Genomic DNA, 15877 nt, shown 5'->3' on the forward strand with positions numbered 1-15877 from the left:
TGAGAAAATGACAACATTAAAAAAAACAAAAAACCCAACAGTGGATTTGCTTCCTTTTTCTAATTAGAACAAAGGAAGAAATGGAGACACCACATTTCAAGTCAAAATCCTTTTAACTGAGTCATTTATTTAATTGCCCCAAACCTTAATTTCCTTTGGAACATAGAGGCCCCGCTGTTCAAGCTCGGTGCCTTTCGCAAAGTAGGCAAACCATCAATATCGAAATGAATGAAAGAGCAATCCCAGCTACTTAGGAGCTGAAATCCTTATTGCATTGGCCTAAAATTATGGAAATAAAGGGCTGACTTGTAGAAGGGAATCATTAAAAAGAAACACATAGGTTTGGATGGTGGTGGTGTCTCGGTCGTGATTTCCTGACTTGGAGAATTGTATGGTATTTGTGTATGAGAGTGTATTTAGGAAACTAGAGTTTTGGAGATGATGGGACATTGTGTCTGCAAATTGCTCTCAAATTGCTCAGGAAAAGACAAAGTAATAATGGCATATATATATATATATATATATATATATATATATATATATATATATATTTAGTGAGGAGGAAGCAAATTGAAATGCTGGGGAATCTGGACAAGAGGGGTTGGGAGGTCTTTGTGATGTTCTTGCAATTTTTCTTAAAATTTGAAATTTTTCAGAATAAGTTATTTTTTAAAATTCTTAAATATAAATATGTTCGGAGTGGGTATTTTACTTCACAAGGAAGCAAAGAGTGGATCTGGGTTTATTTCCAGACTTTAAAACCTCTTGCCACATTTTAGGAAGCTGTGTTTAATCTCAGATTTACACTGTAACATCATAATAAAAGTGGGTGCTCTGGTCTGAGCTCGGCGGAAACAGAATCTCTCCTAGTTTTTCATCGGCTTTTTTCCCATGAACTTGTTCTTCTCTTGGTCTCCTCCCTTCCTCCCTCCACCCCTCCCACCCAGGCAGCTAAAATGAAAGACCTCTGGGAATGGTGTGTTTTTTTGCTCCTCTTTTCTCAGGGAAATCCAGACTTTCATTGCCAGTCTTGCCAGTAAATTCCAGTAAATACATGGCCAACTGAAGCCCCCACTTTTTTATCCATTGCTCCCCAGTCAAAGCTCAGAGTCCTTTGAAAAACTGAAGAATTTTTTTCCAAAGATGTGTGCTGTTTGTTTTCTTTGTGCTTAATAAAAAAGCCCGCTCTCAACCAACTCACCTATTCCTGCATTGCAGTTTGTCCTTTCTTAGTGAAATCATGGTTTCCTTCTCGTTGGTTTTCTCTTAATCAGATGGGAAGTATCTGGGAACCCCGTAGCAGGGGCAGGTCACGGCTGTGATGTCAGGGAGGCAGTGCTGCCTCCGGAAGAGCCTGTCTGTTTCATGGTAGTGGCCATCTTCATTGCTGTGCATGGGAATTGATTTTACGTTGTACACGTCACGTTCTCCAGAGACCAGGATATCCCAACCCTAAGCCTAGGATCCTGACCTCGTTAGGTTGATTTCTTGTGGGCCCTTTACCACCCCCATCCACAAAAAAGGTCTGTGTGCTTTGCCCACCTCATCAAATCCATTAAAACCATCAGTTTTGAGAGCTTGTTGAAGGACTTTCTGGAAACCTTGGGATAATTCAGTGGTTCTCAATTGGGGCTGATTTGTATCCACCAGTGGACATTGGGCAATGTCTGGAGTCATCACTGGTTGTCACAAACGGGTTTGGGGGGTACTATTGGCATCTAGTGAAGCGCAGCCAGGGATGGTGCTAAGCGTCCTATGATGCACAGCACGGCCCCCACAGAAGAGGGAGGACTCACAGCCAGAAATCAAAGCTGAAGTAACAGTGGCAAGCCCCGTTGAAGGACACTGGTTTGCTGTCAGAAAACACTGCTCTCTGGAGATTTGCATTTGCCATCAAATAGTATGTGAAATCCTAAGAACCCAGCAAGGTCAGTCAGAGATTCTCAAGGATGATCTACAAATGTGAGGCTTCAAAGTTGTCTAAACAGACTCTGAATTTGCAAATCAACAAGCAGCATCAATCAGTCTTTTTTTGGAGCCTGGAGGAGAAGTTGTTAGTGTGTATACATGCGCCCAGTGTGGTCCGTAGACATTCTGCATGGTGACTTTGGCGGGAGGGACCGACTTTGGAAAGAAAGGCTTAAATGAGGATGGGAATTTCTAAGAAAACAAAGACTACTGCAACAGGTTCATACTTTTGGATTGTTCTGATAGCACTGATAGTATAGAGATAGATAGACAGACCAATAGATAGGTAGATAGGTAGATAGATAGGTAGGTAGATAGATAGATAGATAGATAGATAGATAGATAGATAGATAGATAGATAGGCAGGCAGGCAAGCAGGCAGGCAGGCAGGCAGGCAGACACTCCTTTGCATTGGATGTTTCAAACAAACAGCACTTCCCTCATCCATGAGAGAATTTGCACATGTATCATGGTCCAGCTATATCTGGGAATTGGTTTCAGAACTGAATATTTAGGAATTTAGAGGGGGTACTTTTGTAAAAGCATAATTAATCCTAGTGAGCATTTTATTTGGGCAGTAGGAGACCACGTTTCTGACTAGAGACCAAGACAGTGGTACAGAAAGTGTTCCATGAGTTATAAATGGGTCTGAAGCAGATTTTCCCAATCTCGACACTATTGACATTTTGCCAGACACTTACTTGTTGTAGGATGTTGTTCTGGGCATCACAGGATGTTTGGCAGCACCCTTAGTTTCTACCCACTAGATGCCAGTAGCATATCCTCTTGGTTGTGATAACCAATAATGTCTTAAGACATTGGTAAGTGTCCCCTGGGGCTGATATCATCTCTCCCTCGGGGTTTAATGAATTTCTTATAGCAGAATTGCCTTTCCATATTCTCATGGGCGTTAATGAGGTATATAGTCTGCAGGATTTCCCAAATATGTTTGATACTAAGTTCCAGTCTTTTTTTAAATTCAGAGAAGTCTTAGAGGTTTTGAAATTGTTCTCTTCCTCCTCTCGGAGAAGATAAATTGTTATGTCTTAGAGATCACTAGGTTTTCACAGTCAGTTATTTTCCCATCAGTTTTTTTTTTTTTTAACCCATCAGAGGAAGCTGTGATCAGCTTTTTCAGATGTGTGGCATTAACTTTGTTCTTCAGAACATGAACTTCTGGGAAAGAAAGTTTCTGAAGTTCTACCCCTCCATAGCTCTCCTTTTCCACTTTGCAAATCTTTCCTGCTTTAGCAGATGGCAATTGCTGTAAATTTAGCAACCTCAAACCCCCCTGCCACACAGACACACACATATATATATGATCAGGATGGCAGACACAACTCTGAGATTGGTGGGACAGAGAACATTTTTAGATGACGCATCTCCTGGCCCCAAGAAGGAAAATCAATCTCAATTCTCCTTCTTCAAAAGGGTCGGTAATGATGGCCATAAACTCTAGTAAGTGACACCAGAGCTTTGAGACAGGAGAAGGTAGAGGAAAGGCAAGCAAAATGAACCCAAGACATTGTCATCAACCTCAGAAGTTTTATGGTAGGACCTAAGTTCTAATGAAATATGGATTTTTTTCCCCCAACGTTTAAACTTTATTTGATGGAAGACTAGAAATTTTTACAAAAAAGTAGGCATACACACTGGGGCTCTAGAAGAGAACTTGGTTCTCCATAAGATGAGTGGGCACCACCTTCCAGAAGTAAACAGAACCTTAAATTACCAATGGGCTAATTATGTTAAAAGCTCTTTCAAATTAAAGGTGAGGTTTTGCCTTCTACCTGATTATAATCTTGCCAGTGATTCTAGGCTATGAGAAGATAAAGTCACCAATGAAATCTCAGTTTCCTGAATGAGTGGGTTTCTCTATATCCCAGTCACCACCTAATGACCAGTTGTCTTATATGTCTTGATGTGGCACATAAAAATGCCCATCTGCAGCTGGCCAGATGAATTTGACCAGAAGTGGAGAAAGAATAAGAGAAGGCCTCTAATTTACTGGGGATCTTCTGTGAGCCAAGCTTTGGGCCTGGTGCTTTGTAAGCATTGTTGCTAGTCCTTATATATAATCTCTGAAAAATGAGCCCTATTATGTCCATTATGCAGGTGAGAAAACTGAGTTCAAGGGAGGCTAAGCAAGTTTCCCACCCATCATAACAATCCATAATTCTTCGATCCAGACCCAACTGACTGCAAAACTTCATGCTTTCCCATTTCCTCTCTGGTAGGGCTTTCAGAACTTCTAGTAATACTGATTTTGGCTTGTGACACACACAAAAAATGGGCTCTTGCTCTAGTGGAAACCAATTTAGCTCTCCTCTGCTTTTTAAAAGCCATTGAAGTTGAGCTTTGGAGTCTGAATTTTTGAATAGGCCCCTTTTAACACTTCAGTTGCTTTTGAACGATTTTCAAAGGAACTCAGAAATTAGCCCCGGTCACCCAACATTCTCAGACCAGAGCTCTGAAAAGGGCTGGTTTTCTCCTGGACATTTACAGCACGATGTGAATTAGTACATCTGTAAGAAAAAAATCTGCTTTCTGGACATAGTCTGATCCTATTATTCAGGTAATAACCCCCTCACTTAGTAGAGAGGTTTGCCGTGGCTCGCTTGTAGAGAACGTATAGGAGGGTGGCAATAATTTAATTCTATCGAATTCAGTCTATAGTTACAAAACCTCAGGCTTGACGCTGGTTTTATAGTCCTGAATACCCTATACCTTGAGAGCCTTTTTCGAAATGAAAGGGAACCTAAAAAATTCAGGCTCAAACTTAGACCCATTATTTTGGAACAGATGTGTAAGTTTTAGGTTTTTTTGTTTTGTTTTGTTTTGTTTTGTTTGCTTTTAGATGTTTCCAGCCAGAATGGAGATAGTATCTGGCCTCAATAGAACCCGTTCTTGTCCATTACATTTCTTTGTAGTCTATTTTCAGTCGGTATATCTACATTTTTTCACTTGGCAAGCGTGCTGATCTCAGGTGACATCTTTGGGGGAAAAAAAGTCTGTGACCCTCAGAGTATACGGTGGTCTCAGGGGCTATGAGCTGAACCTTCACTGTTAGACTTGACTTTGCAGGACAGCATGGTGTTCTGAGTTTCCAGCTTCTACCATTTGCCATCTGCTATCTTACATCACATGCTCAGATAACCTCCTTCTTAGATGTCCCTTGTGCGGTATTTAGTTCTCTAACTATGAATTAAAAATTAAACCACAAGAGTGTTTAACCAGTTTTGGACTGAATGGACACAGGAGATAGGCGAGAGCAAGAGCTATTTATTTGGTCCTTACAATGAACTGAGCATTGTGTCGAATGTTTGCTTAATCCTTAAAATCTCTTGTGAGATAAGTGGCCCTCGGCTCTATTAGATACAATTCATTCATGCATTCATTTGTGTGTTCCAAAAAGGATTCGCGTGTTTTCTGTAAGCCAGGCACTGCTCTGAGCACTGGGGAGATAGCAGTGAACAAAACAGACAAAAATCCTTGAACTCATCAAGCTTACATTCTAGTGGGGAGGGGGAGATAACCTATAAATAAAAAACAAAACAAAAGAGGTTAAATATATATTGTGGGGAAAAAAGTGGTGCCATAGATTAAAACAAATTAGAGAGAAAATAGCGTGGAAGAGGAGATGGGAACTGTAGTTTTAAGGTCATGCAGGTCTCCAATAAGAAGGTGACATGTGAGCAGAGATGTGGGAAAATATAAAAATAAGCCATGTGGATACCCAGGAGAAGAGTATTTCAGGTTAAGACCTGGAGACAGGAGTATGCCAGGCATATCTTGGCCATAGCAAGGAAGGCCAGTGTGGCCGTAAGAGAGGGGGTGTGAGCGGTGGGATATGAAATTAGAGATGGACTTGATGAGGAGGAACATGGAATTTGATCATGGCAGGGGGAGAGAAAAGGACCGTTGGAGGGATTTTTGCTTATACTTACTGACTGGGAAGCCATTGTGGGGAGGGAGAGTTGAGTAGGAGCATGAATTTGTTTTAAAAGAATGACTCTGGCTTCTGAATTTAGGGGAAGCTACAGGAGGAATAAAGGCCAAAGCAGGGAGACCATTAAGAAGCCAGTGGAGGGAAGATACTGGCTCAGATGAGAGTGTTCAGTGGAAATGGTGAGAAATGGTAGGATTAAGATTTGTTTTTAAGGTTAGTGCTGAAGAATTTGCTCCGAGTTCAGATACAGGATAACAAGAGAAAGAAGGGAGTTAGGATGACTCCAAATTTTGAGCAGTGGATGAGTGGAAGGATAGACTTTCCAATGATGGAAATGAAGATGGTAGGAAGATCAGGACTTCGGTTTTTGGACGTGTTCGGTTTAAGATGCTTACTCACCATCGTTTCATACCTGGATAAGCATCTCGCGTAAGATCACGAAGAGCGAGTGCTAGTCAGACCAGGTCTGATTGATTCCAAAATGAAGTTCCTAACTGCCACACTCTTCTGTCTCAACCCTTGGATTTCCATTGAAATAAATCTCAGAGTAGTTCAGAAATAATTTAGATTCACAGAAAACCGTCGAACATAATTTTAGCCACTTCACATGCCTAATCTTCCATGTTGTGAGCCATTTACATTTAGCTGCTTCTTATTTCTTCTCATCTCGTCCTTTCATAGTGGTACCAGCCTTTTCTTTACAAAAGTTAAGCAGGAGGAGGAGACAAGGAAAGCCACAAAGGTCTTGAACAGTACACATTGATAGTAACTTGGTCTTCTCTGAACTCCCAGTAGAGCATTTTACAGTTGGAGGACGAGGATCTAATTCAATGATGGTTAAGATCGCCTTTTTCCCTCTTGCTGAGATATATTTCTCTGCTTATAGGGTCAGATAGGTATGCATATTTCAGTTCTGGGGTGGCATGAAAATCCACCCAAAAGCAAATTCATTACATGAACTACTTTCCCCGCAAAGTTGTAAATTTTTCAGTGCAAGATAGTTGACATGATGGCAAGTAAAAATGTTCCTTTCATGCAAAGGTGATGGAGGAAGGACCAGACAGGCAGGCACAGGAAGACTGGAAGAAGAAGTTAAATGGACTCTGCCCTGGTGTCTTTTAAATGACTGAATGATACTTAGACTAGTTCTTTGGGAGGAGGAGGATGCCCAAGGGACGGACATCGGTTGGGTACGTGACAGTCCAAAGACAGCCCACCTGGATTGCTTTTCCATGGAAATATTCACAAAGGTGACTTTAGCTTCCCATGTCTGTGCCTGGCTGCCTATGACTGTAGCTTTAGTCATGAGTGGGCCTTCACGAGCACTGTCATCTTTCAGCAGAATGACATCTCCAGGTAGCCTTGATCCCTCCAGTGTGGGCCTTCAGTCACAATCTATCTTCAAAGCACCAAGAAACTTGGGTCCCTGTTCCCACCAGCCGTAACTTTTCCATCACCTACTTACTCAGACTCTTCTGTGCTCATCTTTGGAACAGCTGAGAATCAAAGATGCTAGAACCAAAACCTCACCTGCTACCCTCCCCATCTTCCAGACTGCCTTCATAAACACTTCTGTGGCAAGCACAGAGTGTGGGTCCTGGTACCATCTTCACCTCTTTCCTCAAAAATGCCAATACTGTGATTTTGCTGAAGTCAGGTTACAACGCATCACCACGTCTAACCTTGAAAGGGAAAAGAAGCCTTACAAAAGTAGGCAGTGTGGTGGGGAATGGGGGGTCAGAGGGCGTGTTCGGGGTATCAGGGCCTGAGGACATAACATGTCTCACATCCCCGAGGACACCACTGGATGTGGCCATGCTAGAATTCACTGCCTACAGCTTGTGCACATTTTCTTGGTTTTTGTTTCAGTCTTGGTGGGGAGAGAAACTGTAATATTTGTACTCCTGTAGAACAAAAAGCATCCACCCCAATCTGGGTTTCACAACTTCCGTAGCTAATTTCATATGCTGCTATATTTTATGTTACATCGTATTCCCCTCCTCTAATATGAAGTTGTCACATTTTGAGGTGAAGTGGAGAGCCCCATACCTCGTAATCCTTGGAGGTGATGGGAAGTGTGGGGCTCGTGAGCACCCCTCACTGCCTCCTCTTTGCCTGTCCCTGCCACCTCCCTTGCAAGGCATATGCAGGGCCACCTACTTGGATATAGTATTGATAGGAGTCTTCAAGTGTGTTCCAAGAGTTGACATGTGAATCTTAGTTCCTTTTCTCCCGCAGTCTCAGACCTTTGTAGCTTTGCAAAGGCTCAGGGTGTTGGGGGCAACTGGGCTGGAAGGATGGCCCAATGCCCCATCCGGCTGCAATGACCGTGACTCCCACATCCGCTTTCTTCCATGGTGTTCCCTGCCAATCTCAGGCTTTCTCAGCTCCTTTTCATGATAATAAGTGCCATGGTGGTCCTGAACATGAACGGCCATCAGGCAGGCCTGTCAACACTGGCTTTACGCCCTGAAGTCACAGCCCTTGTTTCCTGGCCAAGCTTTCTCTCCTTCCTCCTCGGTCATTTTGGTTCCCTGATGCCCCTGTTCAGAGCCATTCTTGTCTTGTGAGAAGCCCTATAAACACTTCCCTAAGCACGTTCACATCACCACTAAGGAGATCAGCTTTCTGACAAAGGCCTGTGACCACTCCCACCGCTGAGCCGAACAGAGCAGGCAAGTGAGTGAGTCTGTGTTTGGTAATGATTAGCGCTGGTGCTGATTCTCTGCCTCAGGACGTTTGAAGAAATAACATGAAAAAACAAATGAGAAACACCAGGCGTTCTTGCGATAGGAAGCGTGAGCCGGAAATGGCGTAGAAAAGAGATACGGCTTTCAGGTGTGGTGTCTTTCTTTTACTTACGTGTCTTTCTGTCTTCTGTGGTTAGAAGAGACCATGTTAATAGGTAAGAGTCTGTAAGAGTGTAAAGGCCCCACAGAAAAGAAGGAATCATCAATGTTTATATCTGCTCTGGGGATTTCTCTGTGACCCATTCACACGGGTGAGATTTTGCCAGACTGCGTTCCTCCTTCACCCAGCAGTGCCTGTATTAGAATGTTAATTTTCGACTCCATATTTTTTTTTTAAATATTCACCATGTAACCTACGTCTTAGAAGATACTTTAAAAGACTCTGCTGAGTAGAAGTAGTAGTAGCAGGGACAGTGAACGTGTGTTGATTTTTACACTCTCGGGCCAAAACCCCAAGAGCTCTCTATGCATTGTCTTGTCTGATTGTAACACAGCTCCACTGGGTATAGATGGACGGGGCTACCACCTCCATTTTACAGAGAATGCGTCTGAGTTGAGAGAGGGTCAGTAACTTGCCCCAGATGGCACCAGGGCAAAATGGCAGATAATATTCCAACCTCGGTCCAACCTTGGTCTGTCTGACTCCAAAATATGTGCCTTGAAGGGCTACATCTTAGAGCAGGGTGAAGGCCAGCACCCGTGTGTGAGCTGTGGTATCCTGTGCTGATACCCATGCCCAGCCACTCCATGGAATTTATTCTTAACTGGGCCCTTGGAACAAGAGGTGGTTAAACCCATGCTTGTTCATATTGGAATTGGAAGTCTCTCAGAGCCAGAGGTGCAGCATCCACGCCTGCCTTGGCTAGTCCCAGCCCATCGTGCCAGCTCTGTGTGAGCATGACTGAACCGGAGTAGAAAGAATCAGAACATCTGGTTCCCAGGAACCATTCAGAACACCAAATCTGGTCACAGATCCCCAGCATGATTGGTACCAAACACTGTTCTGTGCTGGGTACACCAACTCCTCTTAGTCCTAAGTCTCCATCTACTCCTTCCCTGTCATGTGACTGTGAGCATGCCGCGTCTCCTTTTCCACAGTGTTGAATTTGTCAAACAAATTTGTCAAACCTCTGAGATGACCTACAGCTCAAACATTTGAGAGTTCAGTTAGTCCTTGGTGAAAAGGCAGGCCACAATTTACATGTAACCTTCCATTCATGACCATGCAAAGGGCCGTTCACCAGTGAATGGAGACAGTCATTCACCAGGTGGCATCAGACCAGCCTCAAAGGGTGAATCAACCCTAGAAAACAGCCAAGAGAAAACCAGGGTGTTGCTTTGGCCATAGGGAAATGTGGCCCTTTACTTATGTGACTGTTTATTTGCTTTTCATAGTGTCTTTCTTCCCAGGATGCTGAAGGTATTGTGGAGAAAGTATTAAAGTCAGAAATATATTGCATAACCACTCTCCTTCTGCTAAACTGAGCATCAGAGGTCTCCAAATAGTCTTAAGGGACAGTTCTTTGAGGTCCTTGTTTTCTGTTGTCGCTGTGGGTGAGCAGAGGTGAGCAGCCTGTTTTCTCAACCAGGCCCTCTTTTCATTGTACCTTAAGGAAGAAAGCGGTGGTTTTTGGAGACACACATGCTCTATTTGAAAGCCAGCCCTGCTGCTTCCTCACTCTGTGACCCTGGGCCAGTGATGTCACCGCTTTAATCCTCAGTCTCCTTGTCCATAAAAAGGAATCTTAATAGCACCTGAACTGCACGGTTGCTGTAGGGATTAACTGAGAGAAGCCAGTGCCCTTCAGCCCCCGGTCCCACTCATCATAAGAACCCAATGAAAGTTAGCTAGTGTGATTTCTAATAGTTCTACTCCAAGTGGAAGAGTGCTCTTAGGGTGGCCTTTTTGAGTCTAAATGGCATGTGCCAAATCAGTTCTGCATCAGCTCTGAGTCAGGTCCCAGGTGGTTCTTTCTTGAAAACTTTAGGAAAGCATGGTGTTTGGTTTATAGTACACTTCCATGATGACTGTAGCTTTCACGTGTTCACACATTCCCATAAATATTTGCCCACTGCCTACTGTATGGACAACAGTAAATAAACATACGTGAATTACAGCTACTATTATTTTTCCATGTGACCAGCCCACATGGTTTTCCAAGTCTTATATTAAGCAGTTTTAAAACTTTGATCCCTCAGTCTGTATCTTTACACTAACTTTTTTTTTTTCTGGTGAAACAGTGGATACAGGCTGGGGTCCCTTTGCCTTTCCTGATAGTGTGACAGTCCTGCAGTCCTCACGTCATCCGTCACTGTAATTGGCAAAGGCAGCTCTGAACCGTGGGCACACGCATTGCCTCCTGTCTGATAACGTAACTTTCCAGACGAGGTTTGACATTGTGTTTGGTTAAACAAAGGCAAAACAAGAGCAGAACTGAGAGGAGCTTGTTGTTATGAAAAGACACACGTCATTTTTTAAATGACGTGATTTAGATGTTATTTTCATATTTTATAAAACCACAAGGGAAAAGCCTCAAAGAATAATCAGTACAGTCTCCTGTCTCACAACTGAACTCTGCCCGCCAGTCTCAGAGTGGTGGTTTGCTATCTGATTGTCAAAAATCCTTCCATCAAGAGGGTCTTGACTTTGCTTGCTAATGGCTTCTAGTACATGACCTTTCTCTTGGCCTTTTCGGTTCTGTCTTATTTCTAACCTGCTGTCAGCCAGTCCTCTGCTTAGAAGTATGGACTTGGTGGTTGCTCAGCATCCTCCATAACACATTTCACAGAAACAAACTCTTGTGTATCCAGATCACTTGGAGATGGAAGTCGCGCAGACATACAGAACTGTGCCCAGACACTCTGCTAGGGCTGACCTCCTGGACCACCCATTAACTCTTATGTGTCAGGCACCTGCTACAACTCAGGCAGTCCTGGTCCACACCCCACCCGCTCCAGTATTTCCTCTGAGCCCCAGCATTTTCCAGCCTCACCGAGACATTTCCTTCTGGCCAGATTCTATGTACATCCCCGACCTCCACCCTCCCCTTCCTATTCCTTGGTTCCTCATGGTGTCCTTACCACTTCTGTGTGGGCCTCCATCTCCATTTGGACGTCCAGGTTCTCAGCAGCCTTGGTAGCGCTGGGAGTCTCATTCTTTCCAGGTCATCAGCCCTTCTCATCCAGGCAGACACACTGGGGTTGTTTGCTGGCTTCTCGGTGACTAAGAGACCATGCACCTCAATGTAAGTGAAAGGATCGATGCAGGGCATCCCTAATGCCAGGGGCGGCACACCGGGAACCGTGGGACGCATATCCACGCCATAGCCAGAGCTACCACGAGAGAGAGAGCCAGCCCTTGGTGGAGGTTCTGAGCACGCTGCCCAGGCCTTGAATTTCATCTCCACCAGATGTGTTGAAATACATGGCTTCCAGACTCTTCGACTTTAGTCTAAAAAGTTAAGACAACATCTGAACAGAGCTCCACATTAAATACTCTCTTTGAACAACCTTGCAGAAACAAAAGCCCGAAAGCCCTGGCATTTGAGGTCCTGACCTTGGTGCTTCTATGTAACAAGCAGAGATTACACTGTTTGAGAGTGTTGCTCAAATTTGGAGGAAAAAATCATTCTTTAAAACAAGTTGGGGTGTTTCCCCACAGGAAAAAAGTTACAGTCCTACTGGCAAACTAGGAGGCTATTTTGGTTGCAAATAAAAGAAATTAAATATTCTCCAGGGCAGGAACCCTCAGATGTGTAACTGAATTTCACTATTCCATCTCAGTGACACGCAGTGATGCAAAACTCAGCACCTGAGAAAGGACTGGAAATGATCAGATGGAAATTTCCCTCAGAATGTAAGGGCCGAAACCTGTGTTTATTTGATTATTAAAATGGTAACTTCTTTATGGAATCATAATAGACCCATTAATAAACCTGTTAGATAGGAAATTTTCCACAAGCAGCTGCTTTTCTTCACTGGTAAGTTAGAAAGCATGTAATGAAAAGGGTTAGTTATCAGATTAGATACCTTGAGAATTTCCTTATCACTTTTCGATCTTAATTTCAGGCAAATATTATGTGTAGCAAGTCATGCTGAAGTGTCAGTCTTTCTTTTCCAAATCAGTTCCATTCAAGTCCTCAAATAAGAAACACATACATAGGAATGAATGGGTGGGATGCAGCTGATCCAGATACTAAAAAGATTCTTTAGGCATCCTATTTCAAATCGACTTCATCCATCTTCATTTCATGGGTGATGGATGTTGGTTGCACCAGGGGTGCCCCTCAGATGAATTATTATCAGTGATGTTGTTGATGATTTAATTATCTTCACTGTGCTGTTATTGGTCCCACAATCTAGCCACTTGCGACGAAGTCATGTGGGAAGAGATATATATAAAGCGTTGTGGTTATGCCTTTTTGTAAACACCATTTGTGTCTGATAATAGTACCTCTCTCTATGGTTGTTGGGATGATTAAATGAGATAATGTATGTACAGTCTTAGAGCTGTGCCTGGCACATAATAAATGGGAGAAAGCTGTGCCTTTTCTAATTCTGCCTCTGTCGATTCCTCTCTGCTTTCGGGCTATCTCTTCCAAGGACCACTAGATGGGATTTGTTTCATTTGTTTATGCAACAGACTTTTACTGAGCACCTGCTAAGTTCCAAGAATTATATAAAGTGTGGGGAATATAGTGATAAACAAAGCTGCCATCCTCCCTGTGCTCATGGGATGTGCAGACTAATGGACAGATGACTAAATAGCATTTCCATCAAGTCTCTTTTCCCCTCCATATGGAGGGATGGCTTGTCTGGACTATTTATATATCAAAGTGATGATCCCTCAGGGTAGACTTGCTTTAAGTTGATCTGTGTTCATCTGATTACTCTAAGACAACTATCTGTTTCTTCACCATAATCAAGCACGTGTTACCACCCATGAACCCATATCCTTTCAGTTCAGCTTCTTTCTTACAAATAAATATATCCCTGACTCTCAATGCTGCTTTTCCCATCTCTTTTCATGTCATCACTGTCCATCCAGTTGTCCATACAGAAACCTGGGAGTCCTTCCTGACTCTGCCTCTCCCCTCCACCCCGCAACTGATCCATCAGGAACTATCGTTCCTTTTTCAGAAAAAGATGTCTTCAGTGCATCAGCTTCCTTCACCCCACCACTTTGCACCCTAATCTAAGCCACCATCACCTCTCACTCGGACAATGGCATTAGCTTCCTGGTTAGTGTTCTGGTTTCCACCCATTGTCTACTCAGTAGTCATGGTAGAATTTTTGAAACAAAAATCTGACTCTTTCTTACCCTGACTTCAAGCTCTTCAATGACTTTCCATCTCATAGAGAATAAAATGTAGTATTATGACCCGAGAGCTCTGCATGGTCTGGCCCCAGAGAATGCCTCAGGGAGCCTCTTACAAACCCTCCAGCCCCTCCGACTCCTTCAGAGCACGCATCTGAATGAACAAGTATGTATTTATTTTTGCCATCACTTAATTAATGCTGATCTCCCTCACTGGTCTTTAAGCAACATGAGGGCAGGGGTTACGGTAATTTGTTCGTTGTTATATTCCCAGCCCTTTACATAATTCTTGGAACTTAGTAGGTGCACCGTACATGTTTGCTGTATAAACAGATGAACTCACGCCAAATGCTGTGCCTGTATTTTGGGGGTGTGGAAGTAACTTTAAAATATCAAGTATTCCTATTATTAATAACTAATAGTAGGAATTATCTGTGTTAGTCATTAGACCATGGGTTTGCAGGGGTACTTCTTGGAGATTCATACTAAAAGCCTTCTAGAATTAGAGCCCAAAATCTTTATTACCTCAAAAACACTGTAGGCTGAAAGATGGATATTTTTGTTCCGGTATAGGTAAAAATTTTCAAATTTGGCTCCTTCCTTTCACACTGTATTCTCTCTTAAGGGTTCCAGAACACTACTCCACATCATAACATTCACAAGGTGAGATTTCAAATGAAAACAACAGTGTTTCCATCTCCAGAAGCAAAAAGTTATAGCCAAATATATTGACCTACATATTTTGAATTTTCTCTAGCACCTACCCTTGAAATGTGTATGATGGTTTATGTTTACTAGAAAAACATGTCTGGCACATTTGTGAATGGTGTAACTTTGAGCATGCTTGGTAACAGTTTGTGGTTGAATTTATATTAGGCTGTATGTTTTACACGATACTATTCATTAGGCATAAAAAGGCACTTTAGCCATTGAAGTTAACAAAAATCACCAAGTCGGCAGGGGAAATTAGAAATCCTGGGTAGAAGGAAATGACACTTGAAAACTATTTTCGTTGCGTTTTCACATTTTGCTCTTCATTCTTAAACTCATTTCCCTCTGAAATGCAAGAACGTTACACTGGGAAATAATGTGGCTTGAAAACCGGAGCCAGCCAGCTTCTGATCCAAGGGTAATGACTTCTGTAATCGCTAATGAGGCAATGGACGTTGAATATCTCAGCGTACTCATTGGGGCTAGCCTCTTGCCTGTTCCGCAAGAAGCTGTCATATCACATTTTTGTCCCGACTCCATGGGCACTTTGATTCCTAAACCTTTCTGAGAAACCTACTCTGAAATCAAAGTCAAGTTTCTTAGATGTGGTCAGACAAGGTCACATTTAAAACAGTTCAGTGAACCTGCAGATCAAAGTTGAAAGGTAATGCCTCCCTCCCCAGATTGGCACAGACTCACCTGCTGGCTTACCTTTCAGTTTCTGATGTGCCTTTTTCACCTTCTTTCCCGTGGACTGGGAAAATGAGAGCTTATCCTCTGAAAAATGGTAGAAGAGTTTCCTTAAATCATTTCGCTAGGAAATGGAACGCAGCTGTATTTTGGAAACGCACCTTCCTCCAAAAGAGTGAAATCGTGAGGCATTTTATTGAAGGCATATCTTGATCAGAGACTGCATGAAGTGAGATGTCCAAAAGGAATCCTTACTAATTCATAGTAGGACTTCTTTCAGTCAGAATTTCATGATAGTTTCAGGTTCATGGGCTTCATATTTTTGGCCTGAATTATCAGGGTTTCCCCTCCCTCTTGAGTGACCCAAAATACTGGACAGGATTCCTGCTGTAATGCTGTCGACATTTTTTTCTCCAGTGCTACCTTCCTTCCGTATTGAGCCTTGAGACGTTATCCAAAACGGCGCTGCCAAAGGGGGGAATGATGACTCTT

The 15877-nt window shown here is 42.9% G+C and overlaps 1 protein-coding gene and 1 long non-coding RNA gene across 18 annotated transcripts in view; one reads left to right on the forward strand and one right to left on the reverse strand.

Moving 5' to 3' along the window:
- ADAMTS9 (ADAM metallopeptidase with thrombospondin type 1 motif 9) overlaps positions 1 to 15877 on the forward strand; it is a 156972-nt gene that overhangs the window by 98281 nt on the left and 42814 nt on the right. The gene's annotated exons all lie outside the window — the stretch shown is intronic.
- LOC105066574 (uncharacterized) overlaps positions 1 to 15877 on the reverse strand; it is a 34086-nt gene that overhangs the window by 11027 nt on the left and 7182 nt on the right. For 5 of the 12 annotated variants that reach the window (XR_012499901.1, XR_012499903.1, XR_012499896.1 and 2 more), the window contains one exon: positions 1202 to 15850. This is a non-coding gene — a long non-coding RNA (uncharacterized LOC105066574). The remainder of the gene's footprint in view (positions 1 to 1201; positions 15851 to 15877) is intronic. The other 7 variants (XR_012499906.1, XR_012499902.1, XR_012499904.1 and 4 more) reach the window with 7 other exon arrangements.

The sequence above is a fragment of the Camelus bactrianus genome, chromosome 17 (assembly GCF_048773025.1).
Source record: "Camelus bactrianus isolate YW-2024 breed Bactrian camel chromosome 17, ASM4877302v1, whole genome shotgun sequence".
Classification (NCBI taxonomy): Eukaryota; Metazoa; Chordata; class Mammalia; order Artiodactyla; family Camelidae; genus Camelus; species Camelus bactrianus.